Here is a 24,187-nt window from a genome sequence, read left to right on the forward strand (position 1 = left end):
AATTATAATAAATATTAAAATAATACAAATTGCATTAATAGTATACCAAATGAATACGAGATCAATAATTGACATTGATTATCACTGTGGATTTTCTGTTTGACATTTAGGTTTACGCCCTAACCATCTTTAATGATTTTACGACGTGAAGACGTTTATTCCAATAGACGATATATAAATAATCAAGAACTTGATGAGGAGTCCTGGCAATGCCAGGCAGTGAGGCTAGTAGTAGTAGTAGTACTAGTAGTAGTACCAGGAGTTAATAAAGACATTTGTCTTTATTAACTCCTGCTAGTACTAGTAGTAGTAGCCTACAACTTCAAGTAGTATGCTGTACATACCTTGTTTTCACTGACGTCTGCTCAATGACAAGGGTACACACCATTATCAATGGGCTCACAATATGTTGAAATTAAACATGCTTAACCAACATGAAAATGACCATAATGAGAAACAACGAACATTTTCCCACTTTAATCGGTCTGCTAACGCTATTCGTCTTCGAATTTTACACAAGGGAAATATAGTAATACGTTAGATGGCGTGATGAGCGCTAACAACATGGCTAACAAAATGAAATTGAATTTTACACAAGGGAAATATTGCATGCTCACTTCGAAACTCCTAACACGCGCATTCGAAACTCCAAGTTTACTCGTTCCAAAATTGACCGCGCTTTTGCTGGCGGCGCCACCGTCCAATGGCATTGGGAAATTTTATGTTAAAATATGACTATTTCTTACACTAGATGGCGCCAAAGAGTCATATCTTATTTGCAATTCTCAGTGCCATTGGACGGTGGCGCCGCCAGCAAAAGACCGGTCAGTTTTGGAACGAGTAAACTTAAAGTTTTGAGTGCGCGTGTTCGGAGTTTCGAAGTGAGCATGCAATATCTCCCTTGTGTAATTTTTGAAATTTCCCAGTGCTATTGGACGGTAGCGCCGCCAGCGAAAGAGCGGTCAATTTTGGAACGAGTAAACTTGGAGTTTCGAGTGCGCGTGTTCGGAGTTTCGAAGTGAGCATGCAATATCTCCCTTGTGTAAAATTAAATTTCATTTTGTTCGTGAATGCGTGGACATGTTTGTTTACATTCTAAATGTAAATGTGCGTCTTCGTAACATCGTAGTACCATAATAGTCTTCAAAGTCCATGAGTATATAGGCCTATATTGAAGACTATAATAAGAGTGAAATCTATGACTATGTGAAACTTACTAAAAGTAAAAGTTATCAAGACTAGAGTGCCTTCTTGGCAGTGTCTAAACGACCATGCCTACTACTACTAGTACTACTAGTCCGAGATTCCTCTGACCAATGCCCACACCGACGATTTTGGTGGTTTTGGTGTGGGTTATAACTTATTAGGTTATGGTTGTAATAGTACTAATACTAATAGTAATACTAGTGGTACCATACTAAGCTGGTAACCATACGGCAACCATAATCTAATAACTATTATTACTAATGTAGGGCCGACATGTATGATGGAATCGACATGTATGGCGTATTTGGACGCTCGTAGTATTTGGACGCTCCGTAGGCATGTAGTAGGGTTAGGGTTTGTGTAGGGGGTGTTTGAGTAGGGAGGAGGAGATACATGATCATAAAACATGATAATATTGAATGCTATGTATAATTGTATATACAAAGTAAGATTAAATTAAATCTATGCTATTATTAACCGATTATCCGATTATAATCGATTATTGATCGGTTAAGGGAAACCGATAATCGATTATGAAATTCCAGCCGATTCCCATCACTAACCGATGTGATAAAATGGACCATGCGTATGTAGGCAGAAATGATCACTTACAGCTGACTTTAAAAATTAAGAGTAATAAGTACAGGTGGTTGTTATATATTTATATTGCCCAGCTGCCGGTACTATTGGCATTGCCTGACACGTATTACTTTCAAGCAATCTACTTGTGCTTTGAAAATTGCAGTGAACAAGGGTGCTCTGGGAATGTATTATGAACATTTAACGAGCCTAATCACAACAATTAAACAAACAACTTTAAATAGTCGGCATAACGAAAAACGGCCAACCGTGTAAATAAATGATAATAATTTAATAGCAAACTAACACATTGCCATAGTGATACAACAGATCTTATTTGTTCAATAGTAAGAAGTTACTGTATAATGAATGAACAAAAATAATACCACAATAGTTAATCATCAACAAACATAGAAGTATAATGTAAACTAATTTTTTAACGAAAAGTACATTACCAAATGATAAACAAACAATACAAATTACAATACTGATAGTTGCAGCACCAACCATAAACATGAGAAATAGATCAGTTAAATATAGTTTGCTAATAGGGTATTTACATAACATCATTTGGATTCAGAAAATGGTAAGTTCTTATATACATCAATTGGTATATATATCAGCCCAGAGTTTCAGACCTAGGTGAATTTCATTGACTTATATCCAAGTAGAATGTTAAACCTGTGTAGGTAATATGACCTTGAAGATGCAAGGCTAGCATTGTGAGAGTGGACATTGGAGACTGTTTGTTGTTAATAAACCTGTACATAAATTTGGCTAGTTCCAGTTGATAAATTTCAGCAAGTTTTAGTAGGCTAAGCTGCAGAAAGTTAGATCTAGCATGATCCCTATTACTAGTAAATGTCACGTATACTAGTGATGGGAATTGGCTGGAATTTCATAATCGATTATTGGTTTCCCTTAACCGATCGATAATCGGTTAATAATAGCATAGATTTAATTTAATCTTACTTTGTATATGAGCATAAATTCACTGGTGGTACTGGAAATGTGACATTAAACTTGGAAATTTATAAGCATTTAATTTAACCAAATTCAATCAGTTTGTATTGTCTAACTATTGGTCAACCAAAATAGAAGTGTGAAGATAGTCTGTTGTGGCATGCTGACACAAACAAGGTTCAAAGTCGACCCTATTCTGCAAATAACGTAAGCAGCATGGTGTCCATTTTGTAGCTAGATCTGTACATTCTACTGTAAACAAAATGTCAAACTTGGTTCAGTTTTGTACTTCATTGCTTTGCTGACACTTTAAGCATAAAAACATGTGTCTACTTTGTACATATAAATTGTCAGGTTTCATCAAAATATGGGACACCGTTACTTACGTTATCAAATTTACGAAAGTTAGAAGGCACGCAGACTGAATAAAACCAGTGAAATTTCTTTCAAGAAATCTATCAATGCCAATTGTACAGCAAAATATGGGCTCGCGTCCATCAAATAATATAGTAACATTTCGTCAATTAATGTCATTTTTGCTCATTTGACAACGTTCGTAACAAAATAATCCAAATATGTTGTCCAGCTGTCGAACGAAAATATTGGCCCATATTTCATGTACATGTGCCGTCTACTTCAGTTAAAAGACAAAACTATGACAGCCCATGTTAATTCAGTATTTATTATTAGGCAATTCACACTAAAAGAATCGTATTAATATGTGAATCGTATTCGAATTAGATGCGACTTGTTCGTAACAACGGAGTCGGGCACTAAGAAATTTGTCAAATTTGGTGTCTCCATTTACGCACGCAATCATAAATTTAATTTGTGATATTGACAGAAAATTGCGCTTACGTACTATATAACAAATATCCACGTACTATTCACATACAATCCATGATATTCTATAATTAATTGTCGGAAACGAAATACTTCCTCGCAATTATGTGCGTATATCTCGGTGACCCAGTTCGTCTCAGCAGATGACAAACCTGTACGACAGATCTTCACCAATTTCATAAAATATTCTAACACTCGCTGCATGTCACAATAATATACGAGTTCATACACAACAATTATAAACTAAACTCCATATAAGTACATTCCCAAGAGGTAGAACCATCATACCTTTGCTTAAAAAGCTGATATATCGCAACACTTACCGACTGGTAACGTTCGCACATTTTTCGTTTTTCGCGGACACTGCCAGCACATGGTTCAAAGGTGATGTGACGTGAATGCACACACAGTCTGCAACGTCACTAAAATATGTGCCCAATGGATCGCTTTTGGGTCATCGCGTGTCACGCACATAACAAAGCCATGCGTGTCTAATTTACAGTTTCAAACGTCGCGATTTGCGTTCGTAACAAGCGGACACGTTTTACAGACTAGGAACTAAATGTGGATTTACTAATATTAAAGCTGGTGCACTAAACCGACACATGAATCAATACAGGGACATCAAATTAAGTGGACATATGTAAGTCACTGTATTTTTTACATGCCCCGAGTTTCTTGAATTAGGTATGGTGTTTATGTTCGTAACATTTGTGGACACTATGTGTTACGAACATTATGCCAACTTCATTTCAAATTTTAATACATTTTCCGTGATCTGAAGTGTGGTATTCTTGCAAAAATATGAAAACAAACACCAGTACATTATATATATATACTGAACGTAACACAGCAATCTAATTATTTCGATCACAAATCAGTTTGCCAAAAACTGATTTAAAATGTCACAATGGCGCACATTTTTATGTTGAACAATTCTGTATTTTGTACAAATAAAACTTTTCTTGACTACACACGTGGACAGTATTATTACATGTATATATCTATGTTCAATTCACAATAGCATGCAGCAAATTGTATTCAATTTAATCTAGTGGTTTTCCAGTTGTAGCACTTTATTTAAGGATACCCAATTTTTTACCACAGTGAATTCTGACACATATACAATTATACATAGCATTCAATATTATCATGTTTTATGATCATGTATTAACTCTGTGAAGGTTGCTGTATGTATATCAATGTCTGTTCCTATACAGTATTTAATCAATTTAAAAAGAAATGGTTTAAATGCCATTATTAAAACATTAAAAGTTTTAAACAAACATGACCAAGACTTGTTCTTTATTATAGTAAGTAAGTTGTTTGTGTTCTCATAGTGTAGGCTGTGTAGCCAAGTTAATGTCCTGCCAATGGAATATCCTCTCCAACACAATGTAACAAACAATACGGAGAGTAGAATCTCATCTACGGATAACATCTGTGGGACAGTGTCAAACCAAAACAAAGACACTGTCCAATTTGTCCATGTCTATAAGTACACTAGTACAGCTCTGCAATCAGACAGGACCTATGTTAACAGTGATTCATGAAGGTGTCCTCTGGACTACCTATGAAATTATGAAGTTCCTGTTATCGTGAGTTTGCTCGTAGCTACGATGTGTTTCTGTCAACGCTACTCTCGTAGCATTAACATTAGTCGTAAGTGTTATCGTAGCATTAACATTAGCATTAACTTTACGATGTTTCTGACAACGGGCCCCTGCAGGACTTGTGCTCTACTTGTCATATCAATTCACACATCGTGAGTACAGTTCCTTGTTTGTTTGTTTTGGTATTTTCGATAATCGATTATTTGTTTTCAAAATCGATTATCGAATTTGAGACTATAATCGATCGATTTTCGATTATAATCGATCATCGGGACATCACTAATGTATACAACAATTTTATTATGAATCCTATTTACTGGATGAAAAAAAAAGTTTTTCAATGCTATCCAGCTTAGTATGGCATAGACTGGATCTAACATTAGTATTGTTTAACAGATAATCATTACTAACGCAGACTTACTGAAAGCTGAGGCATACAATACAGCAAAATAAAACAGTCACCGCTTGAAAAGTTCTCAAAAACTATTCGAGAAAACAGCAACAAATTGGCAATTTGAATGCATTGATAACAAACACACCAACTGGTTTGTTTACATTCCTTTGACTCTAAACAAGTGACGCGTGCACGCTTGAAACTCCGAACTCCCTCGAATGTACCGCTTCTATCGCCGGGGGCGCCACCATCCAATGGCATTAGAGAGCAGATCATAGGATCCTATACAACTTATGCTACAGGATAAAGAAAGAAATTCGCATATATTCACATGTTAGACGAGATCGGGGCAATGTAGAAGGTCATTGATTATGCCTGAAAAACGGTCAGAATTTTGCACTAAAATGGTAATTTCTTACTAAATAGTAAAAATAGAAGGAGTGAGAACGTGTACCGATGGCTCTCTTTCTGTTTCAGATGCTGATGGTAGAGATGGAGAAGCCAAGATCCGAGGCCAGAGGCCCAAGCCATCTCAATCGCAAAACCGGCACAAAATGGGCAACGCCGGAAATAGAGGACCACAAAATTGGCGATAGAGGGCCACACCGAGACGACTACAAGATTATCAATGTGTGCATGCAGAACAAGCTCTGCGTTCTAGGAGCATGGCTCCCCGAAAGCGAGACTTCAGTCACGTGTCCCGGCTCCCGGGCACGTTGACTGCATTGCGAACGTCCTCGGAACAAACGATCGGGTTGGAGGTGGGACGACAGTGGGCCACGGAGAGACTCCTCGTCAAACATGCGACGATCGATGGCGACGGAAGAGGAAGCGCGGGCATTGACAACGCTGGAACTTCACTCGACTGGCCAACACGATTCATCTCGGCATTCAAGGCTGGCATGAGAGAGCAATTCAGCAGAGCGATGCTGGGGTGGGACAGATCGGCGGATGAACAACAGCTAGTACAGCGACTGATTAGCTCTGACATCAAGACTAGATGTCGCTTATAGTAGATAAACTTCAAAATAAGCTGCGGTAATACAGATATAGTAGTAAGGAAGCTGCCTGAGGGAATGAGCATTCGGCAGTCAAGCGCCTGAACAACGGCATAGAGATGTCCGCCCACCTAAAAAATGTCAACATTGGTAAAGTATTTATTTCGAACATAATCTCGCGTTTTCCCCACTTTTACGACACTTACTGTTGTTGCTTGAGTAACAGCAACTGTCTGGAGTAGGGACAAAATGTCTTACTTGGCTACATTCCCTAAAACATGCACAATTTAAATTTTTATTACTCGTTTTGATTACCGCTGCCATTTCTTGCAAATCTCGGACTATAGCGCCAGTTATCGGCCAATTACAAAAGCTAAACATCAACCACACAAGAGGCAGATGCCCCTTTGTTTGAATTAGTTGCAGAATGTGCACATGTAACTAAGTAAGTGTACCAACAATTTACAAGTTTACCCATTCTGACTAAGGCACCATTTGTAAATTGATTCTTGCTATAATCAAATATGCCATGGTATTACAATGTATTCAAATCCAATTTTCTATGCTATAACTGCCTAAATTCTTAGTGTTTCTCAAGTTGCTGTAATCAGTAATAATATCCGCTGTGAGGTAAGACTTATATTTCGCTACACTTTTTTCAGATTGTGCGTTTCTGAGCAATATTTTGCAATGATAATAAACAAAGTGATGATAACATACAGTGATGGGCAACTGAAGTTCTTGACTAGGCGTATGTTACATGATTAGCCCCCGTTGTATAGAATGGTAGTTGAGTAGGAGATTATAAATTGTCTCTCAGTGAAGTGGTTGAAACCGGTGACCGTGTAATTGTAACTGAGTAATTGTATTGTTATGTTCCTCATTTGCAGGACAACTGTGCAAGGCCAAGACTGTGATAATGCCAGTAAATGAACGAAGCTACCACTGGATACTTTGGGTATGACACTTTAATAATAACAGGGCGCGGAATTAGCACTGGCCCACCGGCATATGCCGGCAAATTATTTGGAGGTCCAGAAACATTGGCAAAACACCGGCCCTCCGAGCCGGTGGTTCAGCTGTGTTAGCGAGTACCTATATTTTTATTTATCACATTAATGGGCAAATAGTCTACATTACTGTGTTTACCTGAAGGATATCGCGCCATAATTTATCAACATTTTACAAATTTGAAATCGAGACTGCAAGCGTGAAACATGACATTGAGAAAAACACTTCGGACTTCATTCACGATCTGCATTATAGTCTGTTCAACAGCTACTATGCGATGCTGCACATATTGTGAGGGCTGGTAAAAAACTGCTGTTACCAGCCCTCGGGTCGGTGAAAAACACTGAATTTCATGCCCTGAATAATAATAAAATACAGGTAATCGAGACTTATAACACGGGTTTGTTGCAGCACTTCAAATTGCGGTACCTTCAGGATGTGCACCAGGCTGCGAGTCTAAGACTTCACTGAGAAAATAGCAAGAAATAGCCGCTGTCTTCACCTGCGCTAAAGAACAAGCTGACGCATTTAAGACGCACGTGAAAAGTGAAGTGTCGTCGTCTGCTGTATCAGAGGATAAAACCATGTCAGCACAGCTAAAGACTGTGGTATGTAATGGTGATACACGAATGAGTAACTCAATCAAAGTGTCCTGCGTGTGTGTTGCTGTGTGTGTGTTGTGCGTGCGTGCGTGCGTGCGTGCGTGCGTGCGTGCGTGTGGGTGGGGGATTAATGTTGGTTTTTTTATTTGTAAGTTGTACATAAAAGTTAGCAATGCAATTTTGTCTTCCAATTAGCCTGATGCTTGAATTTGTCAATTAAATGGAGGGATCTTTTGTTATAATCCGAAACGATCGTGAAGATTAAGTAGTGATATCGTAAGAATTTAAGGTATGTGTGGTAACGCTCGAGTCGGATGGGGGAACGGTTGTGTTGTTGACGTGTGCAGGTGTCGGCTTAGCATAGCCAGAGTCAAATTCCTGGCTGTGTAAGCGATGGGTGTACCGGCGGATGCTTCACGAATGTGTCGCTGCTCCCGTGCATTAGACTCGGATTTCTCTAGTCGCAGTCTAATGTTAAGACTAATTTTAATTATAAATTTAAATAATATAAATTAATAATGTTCTCAGCTGCATGCATGTGCATTACATTAATCTTAATTATTGGGGAGAGAACGCCGATCAGTACTTCACGTCGTCATGGCTCCAGGCAACAATTGACGCGCGCGTTCACTTGTTCACGCTTGTATGTGCCACCCGTAATCTCTCGCATCTTCTTTTCTCTTCTATTTGCCGGTGTATCAGGGAGGACGCTACGGTAACAGCTACATGGACAGATGGAGCACGTACCTCTCTTCGACAGGGCAGCCGTAACGATCGACCTTTCCGTCAGAGCAAAAGCGAGCCGTGATGTGTCGTCTTAGTTAGAAGCGGGCGTAGTAGCGGTGGTAAATGTCGGCGTGAATGAAAGGTTCACATGCGTCGTTTCTCGTGTGTGTAATGGGCAGCAGCTGGTCTGGCTTAGAACTGCTATTAGGGTGTAAATCGAGCGTGTAGATGGCCCACGATTTAACGTCCATTACCTGTTATTTTGGCCACGTGTACACCCGAGCAAAGCGAGTGTAACGTAAGAAAAGCTCGCCATCTACAACACAAGTTGTATCGTGAAGCGCGGTATCGTGAAGGCGCATGGATCAATTGTTAGTATAAGATCGTATGGAAGATTTAATAATGCTCTCATAATATCTTATAAAGGTGTATATACGTATTATATTTCTGTTTTCCAAGTAAGTGCTCTTACACCAGTTGTGATGTAGGTAATATATTAGTGCATTCATTTATATTTCAATGCTGCGATAACTGGAATATAGAAAAGCTCGTCCATGCTACGTATAGTTAGGCACGTGTGATCGTATAAGTGCTGACGCAGGTTCGTTCAGACAACAGATACGCGTGTATTGCACTTAATCATAGGCAGTATATTATACTAATAATCAAAAGAATCATTTCAGTTACTCTATTCTTTAATAATCAACATCAGCGTGATAAATCATATACAATCATAGGTGCGCAGGCCAATAATCAATACGCATTACAAATGTTCATATCTTACGACCTAAAGGCAGCAGGCAGGTCCTCAGTCAGAGATGTTCGGCGTGACGTAGCATGGTGACGAGAGCAGGTGAGAGCAGCGCGTGCTGACAGCGTCGTGAACTTGTCTCTGTCTTTCTGTATAATTGGTCGGTATTTTATGCTTCTGAGGTATGCGGTGGCCCGAGCGTCGGTCAAGGCCTTGTTGACGATGGTGTGCAAAGACGTGTCGTCATCTCCAACATTTTTATGGGGGACTGAAGGTAGAAGCTGTGAAGCCCTTGAATCTGCATGGAACAGCAGCAAAAGCTTCTAGAAGTCCTTTCGGAATCGCGGCAGTTCGATTCATGTTCTCATAGTTCACATTTGTCGGCGTTCATTGTTTGTTCTTTATCAGTCGGCATGCGACATCGAGGTGTAATGTCCTTTTATACTATAGGTACTAAACTGTCACTCTGCCGTCGTGGGTGATAACTTTTACTCGTGTTCCAGTGACTCAGTTTCTTTGGATAGCTGGGTGGCGTCCTTCGCTTGTTGCCTTGACTGCTATTTGTCGACTAAAATAACATATGACGTGATGCTGCTTAAAGTTAAACGACCCGTAACGCTAGGTTTTATACTACTACTAGGTTAAATAATTCGATATCTACTTCATTACAGGGACATTGTTTTTTTTGTTTATAGATGGCGTTGCTTGGGAATTTATTTTCGACAGAGAAGAAAGTCGGTGGCTGTGAGGAAATTTTGTATGTCTTGCAGAATAAGCCTGTCATCGTTCCTGTCTATAAAGCCAAGAGTGTACCTTGTCGATGAGGTACGTATATTGCTGATGTACTGGAAATTTTCGTCTACGTAGCTTATGCGGCTCGGGTGTATATGCTCAAAGAAGGATTTTATGATAATCAATAACCCTGCTAGTATAGGACCTTTCGTGTCGTAAGTTTGGCAGAGAATATTCAAGGCGAACATGAAGCAATTTAGGAGTATTTACTCGCTCGCTCCTACTCTGTACAGTTCAACGAAGTTAATTCGTGACATCAGAACTGTTAACTGTATCATGTACTTTGTATAGGTTTGGTGAAAAACATCTGCATAATGGAGCATCAATACTGATCGTCCACCTCTTTGCGAAGTTTGCGTTTGTGGTATAGGATGCTGTGGGCGCATCCGTGCTTGCATGATATTTAACGGTGAACGTGGATTAAACTGGATATCCGTCAACCGAATCACAACTTACCACATTATAGTCGCAGTTTACGTTCATTTGGAACTTTATTTCATTTGGAGACTCCACTCCAGGATATGCCCATCGCCCGTTAGTACGTGTAATCTGAAGCAGCGTTCGACCTCACCTGAATCTCGTGTCGCTGGTTTGTGGCTACTCTATGCTTATGTCATTACTGTGCAAGGTCTGTAAATGCATAATGCAAGGTGATGGCAATTGATGGATTCTCTAACTGCATTCGATTAATCACTTCATTGCAACTCGCAATTCGTGACTGCGCATCACAAAGGTCACGGTCATATCCATAGATACTTGCAACCACGAGTCTTTGTAGCAAAAAATACATGTTTAGGAAGAGGACTTCTTTACGCATTAACGAAACATGATGTATTTGTGTATATAGCAGATGATGCAGTCTTGCGTAAGCTTTCCTTATTGCTACCTATTGGGTGCAGTCTAGCATTTTATCTCAATGCATCTAGGCTAACATGTACTGTAAATAATGTAATACAGTAATAATACACATCAAATTTAACTCATTATTCACTAATTATGATAACTGACCAGTTCCAGATGCCATAGTCATTATATCCAGTGTGGTATTGTGTAAAATCAGAATTTCACGTATTTGTAATACTGTGCTTGCTGATATCAATAATCGGAATTCCGGAATAAACGCAACTATGTGTAAAATAGACTTGTACGATGCTGTTTCCATTCTTTTATCCACGTTTTGCCTTAGAATGTGCATCTTGAAATAATTTGCCCGCTTAGACGCAGTTAAGCCACTTGCCACCCCCTCTCTCTCCCTCTCCCCAGGTTCCCAGCCAAGAGAATTTATTTCGAAATAATAGGAGAAAGAGCGTAAAGAAACTCGGTAGTAAATACATTTCGTATTTATTTACAATGATTTTTTTACTGAGATGTTCCAAGTGCCTGTGGAGAAAACGACAACAAATTTGCCAAGCACTACTGATTCACAGTCACTTGGAACCTTTCAATATTGAAATGATGGTAAATAAACACGAATGAATGATTAGTGGCATCCTGGTAGACAGCTCGATTATCTTGATGACAGGAACTTGTTTGGATCAGGTTGTAGCTTCCGGAGTAAAGCAGGTCAACCTAAAAGTAATTTTACATTGGCTAGCTTAGCAGTCGTGTGTACCCATATACAGTTAGTTACAGAAACATAGTAACAGCTGTCTACTACTACTAGTAGTAGTACCACTACTTGGTACTACTGACACTGATAGGAGTACATACGTATATAGAGAGATGTGCGTGTTTGTGCTGTGTGTGTTTGTTTAGTGAATCAAAGTACTTATCCATACTACGTACACTACAGACAGTCGACAAACGTACATAGGCCTACACTAGCTATTAGAAAAAGCTGCGTTTGATAGCTAGAGTAGGTGCAGTAAAATCGGTGAAATTTCTGAAATCTATGAACATAATTTGTGTTGCGTGCAATCCAATTCTGCCCAATCTACGAATCTGCCGACTGTGTGGCAGCCTGTGTGAACTGTAGCACCTAAAACCCACGCTGGTAAACCTGTCTGGTAAATCGGGATCCTCTTACCTTTACTTTTTGCTTCTTTCTTTTTTTCTCTTTTTTTTTGAATCTCAGGGACCTCAAGAGCAGGGGGATGCATCCCCCTATCCCCCTCCGGGATTTACGCCCGTGTTCGTGACTGCGGAGCGGGGACGCGGGGTGCTCGAGGGGGGTGTCCCCCTCGAGTTTGAAAGAAAAAGAAAAATAACGCCTAAAAATACCGCATTTCCTTGCACATTTTTCTGTATTATATCATATTTTACTTGTTGTTGTTTCATTAAAATCATCATGATTTTGGCAGAAGAAAAATTTGTCATCATACATTCCTTGGGTACTCACATCATTTATTGGCTAATAAGGCCGACTTGAGTCTCTTGACAGTATCCTTCCCCACCCCACCACCCCCACGATCCAGAATACCCAGCCAGAATACGGCCCGACGCGCTGACCCCGGACAAAGCATGCTCCGTCAATATAACGCAACGGCATGCTGCCTGCATAGAATCAGGAGTAGACGGGGAGCAGAGGAATGTGTGCCAGAGTTCTGCATAATTTAATTTTATAGCTACAGGTGACCAGACCTCATCTGACCCTGGTCTCCGCTTATAGGGGCCTGGATTACACGTATATACATGATATATGTACCGGCCAAAAGACGGTATAAATTATTGAAAGATTTTGGTTACGGAAAATTTATGGCCTGAAAAAAGTGCCGCGGCGGTCGCCGCGGCTGCCGCGGCAGTTCCGACGCCCTTGGTGTGTACCCATATACAGTTAGTTACAGAAATATAGTAACAGCTGTCTACTAGTACCACTACTTGGTACTACTGACACTGATACTGATAGGTATTAGGAGTACATACGTATTACGGTATATATGTATCATAATTATAATAAATAATACAAATTGCATTAATAGTATACCAAATGAATAAAAGAGATCAATAAATGAATAATTGACATTGATTGTCACTGTGGATTTTCTGTTTGACTTTTAGGTTTACGCCCTAGCAATTTTTAATGATTTTACGATGTGAAGACGTTTATTCCAATGGACGATATATAAATAATCAAGAACTTGATGAGGAGTCCTGGCAATGCCACTAGTACTAGTAGTACTAGTAGTAATAGTACTACTACTAGTAGTAGTAGATAACTAGTAGTAGCCTACAACTTCAAGTAGTATGCTGTACATCCCTTGTTTTCACTGACGTCTGCTCAATGACAAGGGTACACACCATTATCAATGGGCTCACAATGTGTTGAAATTAAACATATATGCTTAACCAACATGAAATTAATGTAAGGTGTCTACCGGCAACTACGAGTCGAAGCCATTCTACTGGACTCACCTACAGGCTTCGACCCAGAATCCACGGCAAGCCAGGCAAGGCCACGGCTGCCACCATATATAAGGACCGCCTGGGAGCAACTGAGTGTGCTTCATTCTACCAGACGACCAGGACACCGACCGACGTAAGGATCAAACCCTTACAACTATTATTACTAATGAGTAATGTAGGGCCGACATGTATGATGGAATCGTCGGGTAGTAGGCCTAATTGCATGGTCGTTTAGACACTGCCAAGAAGGCACTCTAGTCTTGATAACTTTGAGTAAGTTTCACATAGTCATAGATTTCACTCTTATTATAGTACTTTTATAGGTTTACAGCTTAGGTTTATAACTTTACTAACAACAAACAGTTTCTATACTATAGTATACTGATTGACCATCACAATAGTCAATACTACTCCACAGTGCCAGACAATCACAATGTCCACTCTCACAATACTACTACTATAATTCAGTCTTGCATCATCACTGTCGGCGTCGCATTATATACACTAAGTAACATGCTGACACATTTAACGAATCTTGCCACACAATGTTATTTGCATTGTGTTACGATGCGTTCAAATCCAGTTTTCTATGATATAACTGCATAAAATCTTACTGTTTTTCAAGTTAGTGAAAAATACCAGATTTTCACCGCTCATTATCTCAGCGTAGGGGCATCGTAGGGACAAGCGGTTTGTTTGTTTTATATTAGCATGGTAGGACGGCTGATCAATAATATCGCGAGGAATCGTCAAATTAAAACGGGCAAAGTTTCTTAATTCGACTAATAGTAATACGCTCTCCTTCTTAATACGCTCTTGATATAATATAATGTATATATATATATTATACGCGTGCTAGTATATAAGACAAATTCACTGGACTATGGTTGTATTATAGTAGATATATTCGCCCGGTTGCATAAAGCCTGATCTACTGGGGCTAATCACTGTGAGGTTATGAGGCAGCTAACCATGGCCAATGCGCCAGTGGCGTCACCAGGGTTGGTGTCACACGGTGCGGTAACTCATGGTGTCACCCCCATGGACCTCCTCCCATACTAGACCATACAGAATCCTTAGTAATGTTTTTTGTACTAATATTACTCGTAAATCGTAATTCCCGTATATCACTGAATGTAATGGAAATAGTAGTGACATAAACAACTAGCAAAATTAAAATCACCCCCTCTGATGGTGTCACTTAGTGCGTTTCGCACCCCCCACACCCCCATTGTGATGCCACTGCAATGCGCTACTGACAATGTGATAGTATCTACGTTTTTCTGTGGGGGGGCCAGTGACCCCTTTAATCCCCCACCCCCTAGCTATACGACCTTGTAATACAAACGTCTACTACCTAAATAGCAAAAAGGAAAGCTTGCAGAACTGACTCAATATGTTAACGAACGTGGAATGAAACTGCATGTAATTGTACCTGCGTCGGTTTAACATAAATTTACATGTCTCCGGGGATATATAGTGATCCGCTAGAAAGGCATAGTCAAAGCTCCGAATGCGCTTTAAAATGTACCGCGCTTTACGCGGGGGGAGGGGGGGCAGCATCCAATAGCATTAGCAAATGCTATGTTGAATTTTGATACCCTATCGCCATCAAGTATGAAGAATAATTCCAAAGTGCGCATATATAGAATAAACCAGATGAATATATCGGATATAACACAGTACAATTACTATTCACCGTGATTTATTAAAGGGAAATAATGATAAAAATGTTTATTGACATATATAATAATGCCTATCATAACTACAGTACAATGGTAATTAATTTAGCAGTGTCAATCATCTCATTGTAAACGGATGAACGTGCCGAGACAGGGAATCAACGCGTCAACTGTTTAGAGTAGGGACAAAATGTCTTACTTGGCTACATTTACTAAAACATGCACAATTCAAATTTTTATTACTCGTTTTGATTACCGCTGCCATTTCTTGCGAATCTCGGAACTAGCGCCAGTTATTGGCCAATTACAAAAGCTAAACATCAACCACACAAGAGGCAGATGCCCTTTTGTTTGAATTAGTTGCAGAATGTGTAACCAACAATTTACAAGTTTACCCATTCTGACTAAGGTGCCATTTCTAAATTGATTCTGGCTATAATCAATTATTCCATGGTGTTACATTACAATATATTCAAATCCAATTTTCTATGTTATAACTGCCTAAATAGTGTTTTTCAAGTTGCTGTAATCAGTAATAATATTCGCTGTGAGGTAGTACTATATTTCGCTACATTCTTTTCAGATTTGCGCGTTTCTGAGCAATATTTTTATTTTTAGCCACCGACCCAGCACGACATCAGCGAGTCGTACTCGTCGAACGCGGAGAAGTTCGCCGACGCCGACGTAGGTGGCGTCGCGATCACGCTCTGCCACGGCACCGTGCTCTTCAAGTGCGCGAAGCGGGAGCTGCACGCGATGACGGCGATACGTGACCCGAACCGCCTCGCGCCGACGCGCGTCTCCCTCGTCTTCTACCAGCACAAGCACCTCAACTACCGGCACCACGGCCTCGCGGAGTACGAGCGCGCGGCGGAGAGGAGGCGCACGGAGAAGGCGGCGCGAGGGGAGGAGCCAGTGCGACCGGGGAGGAAGCGGCGCACGGTGCCGCGGCCGGGATGGTCTCCGCGGTGACGGACGAGGGAGCGTTCATCGACGCGGCACCGCCGCATGGCGTGACGACGCGACGGTGCGTCGCCTCGACGACTGACAGCCTCGTGACGCTGTTCAGCTACGCGTTCACGTCCGTGACGGGACCGTACCGGACGTTCGTGTGATGCGCGCGCCGCAGCCAGGGGGCGCCACCGTCGGCCGTAACCGCCTCCCAGGGGGCGCTGTGCCACAGACTGCGAGGACCGACGACCTACGTCGGTGCACCGATGCGAAATGGCTGCGCCACGGCAACTGCTGACCACCTGATTCACCAGATGACTGATCGAGTTGTGGGCACCAGAGGGCACCACCGTCTTGCTGCGTCGCCGCGACTGCGTCAAGTCGAACTACGTGAGACGTGTGCAAAGCAGCTGCGAGTGTGTGCGCGTGTAGACGGTTCCCTGATCGCCGTCTTCTCTGTGTTTTATAGATTGTCGGGATCCGTCAGCGATCGTTAGCTTGTGTTACGACGAGCGAAGCATTGGTTAATGTCACAGATTATGCAGTTTTTATTGAAGCGTGTTTGTACGCATATAGCCATTTATGTATGGTACATATGTGGCTGTATATCTGTGTATATGTGCGTGCGTGCGTGTGCGTGTATGTATATGACTGTCGCACCTACTATCCCTTGCATTTAATATATCGCGTACCCTTATTTTAAAGGAAAGCTGCAATATGAAATTGTCCGTTCTCACGACAACGACCACTGCCAGGGCGCGTGCGCCCTCCCTTGCACGTAACCATGGTGACGGCATCTCCCGTAAAGACGGGGTACCCTCCGCGCCGTGCAATCAATTGTGTTAGCAATGAACTCACTGCCATGTAGCGATGTTCGGGTTTTACATTTCTACTACCATATTCATTGACTGGCGCTGCGTCCTCGGCGAACGGTCAGCGAACCTAGACTCAGAGGTCACCGCTGCCATCTAAGCGTCTATAGACTGATCGACTGGTTGTTCGTCTGTCTCGTAGGGAGATGCGTGGTGGAAGGGGGGCGGGTGCGTGTTTAACGCAGGAGAGGAAGCCACGGCGCGCCACGCCAGCTTCTCCATTGTAAATAGTAATTTGTCGTCGTCGTTCGTCAGTTTGTAGCAAAGAGAGACTTCCTCTCCCCTCCTCCTCTCCTTTACCCCTCTCCCTCCTCCCTACCCCTCCCCCTCCTCTGTCGGTCTCCCCCTCCCCTCCTCCTATTCCTCCCCTTCCTCTGTCGGTCTCCCCCCCCTCCAGTCTGTTTTTAGCCGGTATTTCTTGTAACCGTATCCGCAAACCAATTTTACGCGTTTTTTAGAGAGAAAAAAGAGACTTTCATATATATGTATACAGATTTATAACGTTTGATCGTGTGTATATAGGCAGAGGTGATTTTAATGGCGACGTTCACACGCGCGTGTGTATTTGTCTGCAGCATGGGTATATAGATGGGAAACTTTTGGCGGGGAGTAGAGAGAGAGAGAGAGCAGAGAGAATAGTGGAACATTGACAGATATAGCTATAGATAGGCTCTATAGCGACGAATAGATGGCCAAGAAAATTGTGACACTACCATCGTTTTTCAAAGGTGAGATAATCCACTTCTCATGGATTTATTTTTATGACATGGGTTTTCTACTACCCAGTTAATCAATGTTCTTCACGATTGGACGTTAAGTCTTGACAAGTCTGACAGGGTAATGCAGTATTTCTAGATTTCAGCAAGGCCTTTGATTTCAGCAAGGCCAAGGCCTCGTCTCTTTTAAACATAGTTTTAAATTGTTTAAATCTGTAGCATCTGTAAAACGTACGTTACACTAACTTGCTACTCGGGTAAAAATGCTGCAGTTGGTAATTCTGCCATGCATGTAATGTTTCATTTCATGTCACATAACTTGAAAAGTATGTTTCTTAATGAATCAAGATCTGTACATACATAATTAAACAAATATTAAAACAGTGAAAAGTATTATAAACTAAGAAAGTTATTTCATATATATTGGCATGACATTTAATAATGCTGTTCCAATATGTACTAATTACTTTACATGTATTGGATAGGAGCATTTATACGTGATGGTCAGCCCAGAAACCACCAAGGAAAGAGTCATTGCATTGGACGCCACAGTAGGACAGCTACAAAACGAATGAAGGAATGCGAAAAACAGCTAGGGCTTGGACAGACAGATAGCACAGTTGGCTTGGTCCAACACCTGCTAGCCACAAACACTGAAGTACATGCTAATGTACAATTTCAGCCAGGAGCACTGAGAGCTATTCTTCGATATATGCCATCAGGCATTGTGCTAAGTGAAGCACATAATGTAAATTTACAAGAATTCAACTTGTATTTTAGTAACTAGGAGTATCCCACAGCATTTCTAAGCACATGATTGGATAATGATTTTCATACTAGCCATGGTAATATTACAAAGAGGTGAATTTGGAAATCACATCAGACAGCTGTCTAATTTTACCTGGGCTTATATTACAATGTTTATCCAGTAATGGAATGTCAATAATATGTAAACGGCTATAGCTTGGTTTAGTAGATTTATGAATGAATAATTAAGGTTATACCACACTACACTGGCACATTCAGAAATTTGGTTAACTTTGCTATTTGTGGCCGTGCATTGAACCTGGAGATTATTTTATAACATTACAGTAACAGTTCAGATACTACACAAGCCACCAGTGTTGCCACAAGACACTTACTGCAGCTCTACTTTGTGAACTGAGGCTCTCTGTTTATTTAACAGTTGAGAGCTCTCCTCATATTGTTCCTGCGGTTAGGGAAATACAACATGTAGGCAGCTGGTGGTAATTATATGGGCATTATTGTTGAAGATTTTCATGTTCTATAAGTTTTTTTTTCAGGTGGTCCATTTGTGCTGCACTGTGTGGCCACCACTCTGATTGCTGCAGTCAGAAACACAACACTGCCCCGGCATTTCAATTAGGCTAAATAAGGATTTCCATAATATTTGAATGTGTACGGGTGAGATAACATTCATGCAGAGTAAATGTGTCAGTTTGGTTAGCTTTCCTGCAAAGGAAATGTGGTAAATCAATAAGTGAATACGCGGTAAAAACCCGAAAATCCCAGCGCAGGGGCGGTAGGTGCATTGTTAACACCGGCAGCGTTGAACGTGTTAAGGCGAAAAGCACACAGCCAATCCGCTTCCTCTCCTTGTTATATTTAGCTCCTTAATTGGATCTCGTAAGCCGTATGCGGCGTGTGCTGAGTTGTGTTGTTGAGTTGTATTTTTATTGCCACGCAAAGCACTGTGAGTGTGAGATTGTGCCTAAAATCTTTAAACGTTGCATTTGGTATGGACTCTCAGAAAATTATATGAACTTTTTGTTAGATTAGGAACTTTATCTAGGGAAGGGCACCAACGGCGGTTCCATAAAAGGGCACGGCAGTGGACTGTCGTCGGTGATGTGGGATTTTCAGGGGCAGCACGGCATGTGAGGAGGGCACCGACGGCAGTCTCGGGCTACTACGGCGAGGGTTGGTGAAGGGTGTATTGCAATATGGGTCGTATCGTCGAGGCTGTATCGTGATACAGATGGTATCATGAAGGCGGTATGGTCATACGGATCATGTCGTGAAGGCTGTATCGTGATACGGATTGTATTGTCCGCTACCCGTTTCTTCCCACCCCTATCTCTAACCACCACATGTCTTTGGTTCGCTTGCAGTTTGAGAGATTGGCCGACGACTTCTTATGCAGAACTAAAGCATCACGGGGAATGAGTCATAGCAGCGACCAATGCTACCGCAACCGCAGGTGAAACAGCTGTTCTGTTTGTTTTCCCTGTTCACTTCGTCGTCGGTGCATCGTGATAGTCGGTAGAGAAGCGAGGGCGGATACGATGCAAGCACACCCATTCTTATTGCAGTGAACGCGTGTAGAGTATTTTAAATATTTCATCGATTTTGTCCGTTTTGAAGAGGAGAATGAATGGGATGTTAGTGTTGCGACGTGCGTATCGTTTTCTTTTGTCGTTTTTCTTTGATTCAATTTTTAAATTTTTGTTTCATTGCATTGAAAGCTCGCGTGTTGTCGCGCGATGAGAGCATGTATATCATGTAATTGCATTGCGACTGAGTGGACATCCACAATTCATGCTATGCGTACGTGTGCTTATGTATGGAAGTGTATAGTGAAGGTTGGCGGCCGTTTCCAGAGAGGTGAGGTCATAGAACTTCTGTACACGGCACTACACGAACCTGGCGATGACACGGGAAATTTTGTAGTTAATTGTAAAAATCCAACTACTTTTTCAAAGAGGAAAATGCGTGCACGAGAACGACCTATTGTTCAGTTAGATGGTGACCGCTAGCACAACGTGTGTGTATGTGTGTAATTGAAGTAGTGGTGAGTGTCCTAAGCTGGTTATTATAAACACATGCCCGATTATAACAAGTTCATATTGTGACAAATATGCTTGTGACGAATTTACTGCGCAGATGTGTGTTTCCCACGTTAAAAGGCGCCAGGAGTTTGTGTTGTATAATTGTCAAGGTAGACTTTGTAAATGGCATAAAAGATACGGGTGATGAGATGTGACATAAGCATGAACAGAACTGGCAGTTTTATCTCCTTAACGTTTATTATGATTCATTTGTAACGCATGCATCTTTCATGCGCAAATAAAAGAGAAATTTGAGTTATTCATGACTTCAATGTAATTGTTTATTTGTCTAACCTAACGTTATCAGTCTCTTCCATGCTCTCCGCTTTTTCGCTGTAACTTCTGCAAAGCATCCGTTGTTTGCTTGTTGTAGCAATAGAATTTAGTTCATGTTCTCGGTGTATTTGCTTATTTCTTGAGATGCGATTCGTGCAACATTGCAACTGGTGACAGTTGACAATTATCTCTTTCTCAGCACTTTAATTTAAGTTTTGTGTAATTCATGGTATTTATAATTAAATGACTGATTCGTTGTCTATTCAGCTGCAGTATAGCGTGAAGTTTTGGTGTGCTCATGTATTATTATAAATATAGGAAGGACAGGTTGTTGTATTTTATTAAAGTTGTATTGCGCCTTGATGTATAGATAGAGTCCTGTCTTATGTCAGCGGTTGTTCGAAGATTTGCCTGGTCAGTTGTTATTGCTCACATTAGTTCTATTCTATCAACAAGGAAAATGTGTTTGAAATTTATAAACTCACATGTGTACTCAACATTCATGAAGCTGAGAATTATATGTAGACACCATAGGTATTCATTGTGCATATTTTGTAAGGGCATGCTGATTAAGCAAGGTTTCTTTCAGCATGTATGTTTAGTCGAAAGACGGTGAATACAAGGTGGCTCTTCATTCGTGTCGCATTTTACAATCTGCATCTCTCTTAATTCTCGTCAGTGTATACAACTATGTATCTGAGTGCTTGTACGTATACATTAATAAATAAAGGAAAAAATAAGTCATTGGTAAAATAAAGCTCTGTTGGTTCTTTGGTTTTCTTGCAGTTATTTGGGTGTTGGGGGGAGGGGGTGAAATAGTTTTAGCTCAAATAGGGCAATTTCACCGTGCTATCCTTGCCGTAGGCAATATCATCCGTGAGAGGGGAGTAAGACATGCGTGTCATCGAAATTTCGCCGTTTAAAAGAACGTGTGCGGACGCGTGTGCGATGACGTCGGTAAGCATGGAAGGCTCGGTTACGGAGTAGCAGCGGTCGGACCTCGTTATCGCCCCCCCCCCTAGCAGTTAGTCGTCGCCTCGAGCAGTGTCGCCCCCTAGCGGCGAGAACGTGATGCTCTACTACCGTAGTCGGAACTTCGGTTTTGTCTGGAGTTCGTATAGCTATATCTATTCATATCTTTTAGATCTCAGTCGGAATAAGAAATAATTAATCAAAGACATATTTTTCATCGGAATATGTACCTATTTACACTTAACGGTGAGATGTTTACGTAAACGGTAGATTGTTCGTGCGTGCGTGCGTGTGTGCGTGCGTGATTAAAACACATGTCACGTCATAAAACAAGTGAATAGAGTTGCCTCGTTACCGACTGCGTCAAGTTGTTACTATATATGTTCTGCAATCCATGTAATGTGTTCTTTTGGGTTGATGATATTTTGTCATTTGATTTTTAAGTTTGCGCGAGGTTGCTATGCCAACGCGAGCATCATATTATTTTTGTCGCTCGTTTCGGTCACTCGTTCGCTGCCAGGGGAATTAAATTTATTTTGCGTTTTGTCGTTATTGTTGTTGTTATTGTTGTTGGCGGCAGCACCTGCGTGTGCACTCCGGCATTTAACTACAGTCTTACGATGTTGAGTTTTACGTAATTCAGATTTAACGAGTTTATGAGTTGTATTGATTTTTTCCCCAATTAATTTGCTCTGGTTTTATTTGCTAGCTAAAAGATTATGACGTCACTGGAACAGTGCGATTTTTATTGTTTTTATTCTTATTTCTTTCTCTGTTTTTCTCATTCTTATTTCTAGTGCATTGTAATTTGTAATTAATGACGTACAGTTAAGCTAGGCATCTGCTAACGTGAGTTGACTTATTGCGGAGTTTTATGTGACATTGTACTGCCTTTGCCCTTATAACTGCGTAGAAATCACCGCCTGGCGTGCGATCGAAGGCAAATCAAATTTAAATTAATGACGTGATGATAAATATAATTAATGACGGATGTGAAAGTGGATTTTCTCCCCCCCCCCCCCCGCTGGCGCGGCGTACGTCACTCATGTGTGTGTGTGTATGTATATATAGGATGTGCGTAGAAATTGCTACTACTATAGAGAATGAATTCAGTGTGCGCGTGTGTGCGCGCGTGTGTGTGGAAGTGTCGGAGGTCGTTTTAACATTAGCGTGATTGTAAAAAGACTGTAGGTGCTAGAATATAGTGAATTTTTAAACTGCACGGAGGTGTGTGTATATGTGTATGTGTTTGTACTGTGTTTGTACACGGTGCCGGAGTGGTTACCGTGATTGTGTAGGTGTATGATTGTCCGATGTTTGTGTCATATATATATATGACAAAATGATGTGAATGTTGTAGGTGACTGGACCGTATTCATTCATCACCCAAATGATCGTTTATTAAAAACTTTATTTATTTCACTTTCACTCTTCTCGTTATAGCGTTGTTATTGTTGTTGTATCAGCTATCGTTGCCGTAGGCAAGAAAGTGAGAAAGAGGGAGAAACGGAGAGAGAGGAGTACATACGTATATATATATATACAATTATGTATATATCAATATACATACATAATATGTGCATAAAATAAACAGTAATAATATACATACATTATATACACGCCATATGCGTTACGTGCTATATATATATAATAGCACCCGAGAAAGAAAGACAAATTGCGAGAGAGAGTGCGTGCGTGTACGCATCTCCCTCTTCATTCCTCCCTCCCTTCACCCCTTCCTCTTTTTTCTCCTATTTCCTTCTGCCCCCTCTGTCTCCCTTCCCCTCAGTCTTTTCCTCCCCTCCAAATGCCATGTTGCATTTTGACATTCTAGCGCCATCTATTGTGAATAATAATAGAAAATAATTATAAAGTGCGCATTATTTCTTACTCCCCTCTCACGGATGGTATCGCCCATGACCAGTCAAGCGTTAAAAATCTTTGACCAGAAAATCGCTGTATTTCGGCTCGAACTTTTTCACTCGTCATTCCACTAAAAGTGGATTTACGGCTATAATACGCGTTTTTACAGTCACAAAAACACACATA

General features: G+C 40.9%; 3 long non-coding RNA genes across 3 annotated transcripts; all 3 read left to right on the forward strand.

Annotated features, from left to right (window-relative positions):
• Positions 1–1,031: 1,031 nt before the first annotated feature.
• LOC106817035 lies at positions 1,032–16,447 on the forward strand. The gene is made up of 3 exons (XR_001394984.1): positions 1,032–1,156; positions 15,615–15,681; positions 16,121–16,447. It is a non-coding gene; the product is annotated as an uncharacterized LOC106817035 (long non-coding RNA).
• On the forward strand, positions 6,081–8,063 carry LOC106817033. The gene is made up of 3 exons (XR_001394982.1): positions 6,081–7,226; positions 7,487–7,554; positions 8,019–8,063. It is a non-coding gene; the product is annotated as an uncharacterized LOC106817033 (long non-coding RNA).
• Positions 8,988–11,625, forward strand: LOC106817032. The gene is made up of 3 exons (XR_001394981.1): positions 8,988–9,013; positions 10,382–10,511; positions 10,770–11,625. It is a non-coding gene; the product is annotated as an uncharacterized LOC106817032 (long non-coding RNA).
• Positions 16,448–24,187: the final 7,740 nt, after the last annotated feature.

The sequence above is a fragment of the Priapulus caudatus genome, unplaced genomic scaffold, assembly GCF_000485595.1.
Source record: "Priapulus caudatus unplaced genomic scaffold, Priapulus_caudatus-5.0.1 Scaffold1571, whole genome shotgun sequence".
Classification (NCBI taxonomy): domain Eukaryota; kingdom Metazoa; phylum Priapulida; class Priapulimorpha; order Priapulimorphida; family Priapulidae; genus Priapulus; species Priapulus caudatus.